Genomic DNA, 7,982 nt, shown 5'->3' on the forward strand with positions numbered 1-7,982 from the left:
CAACTGGAACTCAAAGAAAAATTGCACTGGAAAAGTATGGAACAGAAAGCTTGGCTCCTATTTCTGGAGTGGTTGAAAGAGAGGGAAGCAGTGCAGGGTGAAGACTGAACTATCATTGTCTTAGGTTGATTTGCTTTTAAGGAAAATAAAATATTGTAAATATAAATAGCTGCTATAAATAAATGGAAATTTTGAGTCAGAAAGTACAGAGTTCATTGTATTTAATATTTGGACACATTTTATTTTTTTAGCATTTAACTATTTCTAAACCAGTATGGTTCTGGCATTGATAGCATTTCATTGTTGTTTTCTTTTTGTTTTGTTTTCTTTTTAGTGACTTATAAAACAGTACATCTTAGATAAGGTTTAGCAAGCCATTGATACCCATTCCAAGATTATCATGCTTCATTAGCCTACACTTTGAAACACTTGAATTTTCCATGTTTTATTTGTGGAAGATGTTAACAGTGCATAGCAAGGAGTTTGTATTTTTAGAGACAAAGTTAATAGTTGTTTTTACAGGAGAAAAGTCTAGCTAGAGTGTGTAGGAGACTCACAGGGGATGCCTGTCACTTTTGTTCCTTCATTCTCACACAGTATTTCTTTGTCCCATTCCCAAATTTACTTTCTAAACTTCCCTCCATAATGAAACATGACCTTCTCTGTCAAAACCACTTCACCAGTGCAGGATTTATTTTTGGAAATGTTTTATAATTATGCAACCTGAATTTGTTGGTATACATTCATTTGGAAAATTACATGAAAGTGTCAATTCTTGCATGAGTCATCTGTGTAACAGGAATAACTCCTACTGTGAAAGGCTGCCTGGATCAATAAAATAACTGATAAACGTCAGTCATTAAAGTGATAAATAGGTTCTGATTGTTCAGAGTAGTAATAGATATTAGTTGTAACTCTTAGGTATTGAAGACCAAAAGATGAAATATGCTGTTCTGTATTGGTATCTTTCTGTAAGGACAACTTGCGGTGTATGTTGCATTGAGCTAAATCACAAGGGCTTTTTGTCTCTCCTGTTTTCCTTCATGTAATGAGATCAAGCCCTGAGGATATTTTCTCCCAAAATTAAAAATCCTGATGGCATATATCACCCCACTTATAGGTCAATCTGAAATGTCTTCTTAACAAAATCCAGTTTTCATGTGTGTTTACAAACCTTTACATCTTCCTGCTTTTCTCGGGCAGGTTTTCTTGGTTTTCCTTATGCAAATATCCTCTATTTTTCTAGCAAGTCCTTAAATTGCTGCTAGCATGACTGCTTTTCCCCATAGTGCTGATTGAACTCTAGGGCGGAGAGATCTCATTACCGATTATTAACTTTTGGAGATATTAAAAAAATCCTATAAAAATTGATGCATATTATGGGTATAATCCATTAATATCTCTAGTAGAAACTTTTGAAAAATGTGGAGGAGTTTAGCTTAACTTTGCCTTTCTGTTGACCTTAGAATATACATTCCAGATTTGGAATTCTTGTGGTGGCGGGCAAAGAATGGCCTGCATGGTCCACCATGAAGTAATGGAAGTGCCCTTTGTGTAAGACTGGGGCTTGGTGCAGACTTGGGAGAAGGTGTCTATGGAAAAGTTCAACTTGCTGTGAAGAGAAGAATTAAAGGAGTAGTTGCAGTCAGGATTGTAGACATGAAGCATGTCATAGACTGTCTAGAAAATGTTAAGAAAACGATCTGTATCAATAGCATGTTAAATTATGAGAGTGTAGTGAAATTCTACTGTCACAGGCAATATTCAGTATCTATTATTGGAGTACTGTAGTGGTGGAGAACTTTTTGACAGCATAGAGCCAGACATCGGCATGCCTGAAGAAGATGCTCAGAGGTTCTTCCATGAAATCATGGCAGGGTGGTTTATTTGCATGGTATTGGGATAACTCACAGGGATATTAAGCCAGAAAATATCCTTTTGGATGAAAGGGATTACCTCAAAATCTCTAACTTTGGCTTGGCAACAGTGTTTTGGCACAATGATCATGAGTGTTTATTGAACAAGATGTGTTTACCTTACATTGCTCCAGAACTTCTAAAGAGAAAAGGATTTCATGCAGAACTCATTGATGTTTGGTCCTATGGAACAGTACTTATGGCAATGTTGCCATGGGACCAGGCCAGTGATGGTTGTCAGGAATAGTCTGATTGGAAAGAAAGAAAAATACATACCTCAACTCTTGGAAAAAATTGATTCTGTTTATCCAGCTTGGCTGCATAAAGTCCTAGTTGAGAATCCATCAGTAAGAATTACTACCCCAGACATCAAAAAAGATAGATGGTACAACAAACCACTCAAGAAATGGGTAAAAAGGCCCTGAGTCACTTCAGATGATGTACATAAGTCTCCTAGTGGATTTTCTAAACACATTCAATCCAGTTTGGACTCTCTGTGGTAAGCAGTGCTTCTAGTGAAGAAAATATGAAGTACTGTAGCTCCCAGCAAGAATCATGGACAGGTCTTTTCTTATGGGACACTGGCCCTTCATGATATTGATAAACTGGTACAAGAGATCAGTTTTTCCCCATCCACATGTTCTGATCGTATGCTTCTAAATAGTTACTTGGCACCCCAGGATCCCCCCAGAACCCTTGGAATCACTTGGTTAAAAGAATGACATGATTTTTTACCAAACTGGATGTAGCCAAACCTTATCAATACCTGAAAGAAACTTGTGAGAAGTTAGACTATCAGTAGAAAAAGAGTTGTATGAGTCAGGTTACTATATCAACTGATAGGAGAAACAATAAACTGATTTTCAAAGTGAATTTGGTACAAATGGTTGAGAAGTCCTTGGTTGACTTTCAGCTTTCTAAGGGTGATGGATTAGCATTCAAGAGACACTTCCTGAAGAGTAAAGGTAAGCTGAATGATGTTGTGAGCAGCCAGAAGGCCTGGTTTCCTGACACATGAGAGATCCATTGGATTCCTGGTGAATATAGTGCTGCTGTATTGACAACATTCTTCCTAGAGAAAATTATCTTGTTCTGCAAACTGCAAACAGTAGTCTCTGAAGAGTTGTCTTCCTTCTAGCCAAACATTTTCCAATTCGTTTTGTATGTTCTTCATCTAAACAATACCTATATCTTCATTGTAAGTAAAGCTTTTGGGGAGCGATGGATAGAATTCATTAGATGTTTCTTCATTTTGTGTTTGGTATCTGAAGACCCATGTGATGGAAACCAAGCTCTGGGGAATACATGAGCTTACCAGCTTTTATACCAATGTAATGAAAAATGTAATGAAAAAAATATCAACCATCATTTTGGTTTCATACAGAAAATACATGTTTCCTCCATGTTGATTTAATTGTATGGGTAGATTAGTAAGAAAAGCAATTTTTATGACTTTTGGAAAGTAGATATATCAGTCTATTATGTGAAGCCAACTTCAAAAAATGTATCTTCAAGATTTGTACTTGTTTTTGCAAGGGCCTGACACAGTATATAAATAAACCTGTTTTGAATTATAACTGCTAATTAAAATTGCAAGTAAGTACATTTTTTCCATTATAGTTAATAATATATAAAATACTGATTGATCTTTCAAGTAGAAGTTGAGCATAAAACTCTAGCGCTTAACTGTGCTTAACTACATTTACTCTAAAATACTATTGCACATTTTAAATTTTATTCTATATTATTTTCTATGTTCATAGCCATATTTTAATTCTTTATTACACAAATAAATTCTATTTCAAAAATGAATAGCTAACTCTGTGGACTTATTGGTGACCAAGCTTCTAGGTGGTAGGGAATAAAAGAGGGAGAAGTAAGAAACCATTATAGAAAAGGATCTGATTCCTAGTTCGTTTGCTATCAGATTTACTAAGACTTTGTTCTTCTGATAAAATTTATTTTTTTAATGTATTAGGTTGAGGCCTGTATTCCTTTTTCTTTGTAATTTATAAAATTAATCATCTTGGTCTGAAGCTAAGAACATACGAAATTTTATGGTTAGAGTTTATCACTTAGTGTATAATGGTAAATTGTATTACTGCAGTAAACCCATAGGAGAAATAAATTTGTACCAATACAGGCTCCTAAGAATTGAGTCAATAAATTCTCAAAAACTAACTTTTGGTCCGTGTCCTCCAACCTGTTCCTCCCTAGTTTCATCCATCCCAGTAAACTTTACATTCAGTTCTCCAGTTCCTTGAGCCAAAACCCCAAGAATCCTCTTTGACATTCCCACCTCAAGGTCTTTTTTTTTTTCTGTTCCGTCCTCTAGAGTCCTTTACTCCCAAAATTTGTGTGGCTTGTGCTTCACTTGGAGTCTTTGCTTAAGTGCCACATGCTATGTAAATTCTTTCCTTGATTTATCTAAAATGTTACCCCCCTTCTATCACTCTTGCCTTTATTTTTCATAACACTTATTAGCTGACATTATAAGATATTTTTATTTACCTAGTAAAGTCTGTTTCCCCCATTGCAATATGTAATAGATAAGCTCCTTGAGTTCAGGGATCCTATCTGTCCTGTTCAGTTCTATGTCCCCAGCACTTAGAATGGGGCCTGATGTATTACAGCATGCAATGAAGAGTTGTTTAATGAAGAAATATACATTCAGTTGATCTTATCCATTCGCAGAAAATACCAGGAAGCTGAACACTTCTCTCCATTTTGATTGCTACCACTCTAGTTTAAGCCTCTTCATCTCCTCCCTAGATTTCTTACTAAAAACTAATGTCTTCCCACCTCTACTTTTGCTGTTTCTCAACTCAACCCTCTCTCCCTCAAAGTTGTTTCTTGACATAGGTCCTAAGTTTTTTGTTTGTTTGTTTTTAAGATAAATTGTACTGTGACATTCCCTTGCTTAAAAACCTCCAGTAACTTCCCATTGTATCAAAAATGAACTCTAAATTCTTTTCTTGGACTGACCTGGCTCTGCAAGATATACCTTCTGTCCTCTTTGCTCACCGTACTACAGATAGAGTAGCCTTCTACTTCTACTTCTATTCATTGAATGTATGAAGGCTCATTCCCCTTTCAGGGCTTTGATGTTTATAACTGCCACTGTCTGGAACCCCTTCCATTAGTTTGCATGGCTTATTTAGCATTCAAAACTCAGCCCAAATGTTTCTACTATCCCCAATCACTGTCCAATTGTTTCTTTTTCTTCATGGAACTGATTAGTATCTGAAATTGTCTGTCTCCCCCACTAAAATGTAAGCTTAGACTTTGCCATTTCTTTTCATTTTTGTGTATCTTTTTAAATTTTTTTATTTTCATTCTTTTTTTTTATGTTTTATTTATTTTTGAGAGCAAGAGAGACAGAGCACGAGCGGGGGAGGGGCAGAGAGAGAGGGAGACACAGAATCTGAAACAAGCTCCAGGCTCTGAGCTGTCATCACAGAGCCCAACAGGGGGGCTTGCACTCACAGACCACAAGATCATGACCTGAGCCTAAGTCGGATGCTTCACTGACTGAGCCACCTAGGTGCCCTTGTGTATCTTTTAAAAACAAATTTCCCTGCTCCTTCCCCCTCCCTGCCCCTTCATATATCTTGTACCTGGAATGTAATAGGTACTAAATAAATATTTGTTGAGTAAATGAATGAATTAAATATCAGATGAAGAAAAGTTTACAAAATATCATAAGGGGAAGGTGAATAGATGGATAGTTAACAAACTTTCTCCGTTATTGGAATTTGTATAGAATGGTGGGGAAAGTTCCAGTCAGACTTGGGCAGATTAGCTCTCACATTAATAATTATGTGCACATTGACACCTGCCTCTGTAAAGAGACTGTTAATAACTACATTGTAGGGTTGTTTTTAATCTTAAATGAGTTAAGGTGTGTGAAGAGTATAGTATACTGTGTTGCACAAAAGAAATTCACTAAACATAAGCTGCCAGAATTTTTCTGCAGGGTTCATTATGTTATTGGGAGAAGATATTTACTCCCATTATTAAAAGTAATATTTGCTTTTCAATGAAATTTTGTAAACTGTAAAAATGGGGGAAAGGAATTATTATTCAAAGATAACAGCTAAAATTTTTATGGCAAGATCAACATATGCTGCGCGCGCGCGCGCGTGTGTGTGTGTGTGTGTGTGTGTGTGTAGTGTGGAACGTGGTGGGTGTGATTATTGAGATAAATATAAATATATAAAACATGCACAGTTGAACAAGCAGATGTAAAGTTAACAACTGTTCAACCAAACTCAATTGAAGAAAGTTCATTTCTGGACCCTCACAAGCCTTCCCTTGTACCCCTTCCCAGTCATAACCTATCCCCTTCACTCAGAAGCAATCATAAAATTTACTTTCATAACAATCCTCTCCATGGTTTTCTTTAGTTTTCTCAGCTATTTATGCATATTTAAATGATACAGTTTAGTTTTGCCTTTTTTGGAAATTCATATAAATTAAGTTATGCTGTATATAATTTTTATGTGTTGCTTTTTCTTTATATTCATGCAGTTACAGTATAGGATGCTATTTTGTGAACATACCCCTAATTATGTATTCACTCTACTGCTAATGGATGTTTGGATTATTTATAATTTGATGCTATTATTAATACTCTTGCTAAGAACATTATGCATATGTCCATGAATTTCTCTAGGTCCTTTAGTCTAGGGTACATACCTATGAATGAAATGGCTGGGTTTTAGGGTATGCCAATCTTCAACTTTAGTAGAATAATGGTAAACTGTTTTCTAAAATGATTGTACCAGTTTATGCTGCTATATGAAAAGAGAATGAAATTGCTGGAAAAAAACAGTTTTGAATGATCCATTAAAGTATAAGAATTTTCATAGCAGCAAAATATGTGTTTCTAGCATTTCAGACTTTCACCTACATTTGACACTATGTCTAATTTTTGCCAGGTTATTGATGTGTAATATCTGTTTGGTGTTAATTTGCTTGTTCCTAAGTTTAAATGAGGGTGAGTATCTTAAAGATATATATATATGATATATAATATATATGTAATATTTTATATTATACAAATATATAAATACAAATATATATACAAATATATAAATATGTGTATATATAATATATATGTGTAATATATAATATATAATATATAATATATAATATATAATATATAATATATAATATATAATATATAGGGGTACCTGGGTGATTCGGTTGGTTAAGCATTCGACTCATGATTTCAGCTCAGGTCATGATCCCATGGTTCTTGCTTGAAAGGGAGCCCTGTGTCAGGCTCTGTGCTGGCAGCATCGAGCCTCCTTGGGATTCTTTCTCCCTCTCATTCTGTCCCTCCCCCTCCATCTCTCTATCTCTCAAAATAAATAAATAAATAAACATTAAAAAATATATCTATATATCTACCTCTATCTATCTATCTATCTATCTATTCCACTATGTTATGCAGAGTTTTTGGTGCTGACCTGACCAATAACCTAGTCATGCAAATTACTTTAGTCACTATTTTTTATGAATTAGAAATAAAGCAATCCCCTTTAAATAATATTTTAAAAACATTTATGAATTAGTAAATTTCCTTTTGATACTAGCAGCAAACTATTATTTTTGCACTCTAAAAAAGGTCCAAGAGCACTTAGGATCACTCTAAAAGGTTAAGTAGAGGCTGTGCAATGCAATGTAGCTTTGTATAAAGTGCAGAATTAGTTTGAAGTAATTCACATGGTTACATCATGCACAGATTAGCCAATACATAGATTTTAAAGGATATTCTTACCGTTTTGTATATTATCCTATTGTTCCTACATCTATTCATCTATCTTCTAACATAATTCTATTACATAAATATTAGGTAAAGTTTACTATTTCGCATTTTGTTTTTATAATCTAATTTTTTTAATAGAACATACAAAGGACACACACAAATATGCCCCAAATTAAATGGCCAAGTTGTCCAAATATCAAACAGATAATTTTTTTAGAACTCACACACACTGAATTCCTACAGATCTCTGTTTTTGTTTTTGTTTTAATCATCAATAGAGGAAAGCACTTAAT

General features: G+C 34.7%; 1 pseudogene; it reads left to right on the plus strand.

Moving 5' to 3' along the window:
- Positions 1-1,537: 1,537 nt before the first annotated feature.
- LOC112862449 (serine/threonine-protein kinase Chk1 pseudogene) lies at positions 1,538-3,112 on the plus strand (annotated as a pseudogene).
- The last annotated feature ends 4,870 nt before the right edge of the window (positions 3,113-7,982 follow it).

Source organism: Puma concolor, chromosome B2 (genome assembly GCF_028749965.1).
Source record: "Puma concolor isolate L17-30 chromosome B2, mPumCon1.1.hap2, whole genome shotgun sequence".
Classification (NCBI taxonomy): domain Eukaryota; kingdom Metazoa; phylum Chordata; class Mammalia; order Carnivora; family Felidae; genus Puma; species Puma concolor.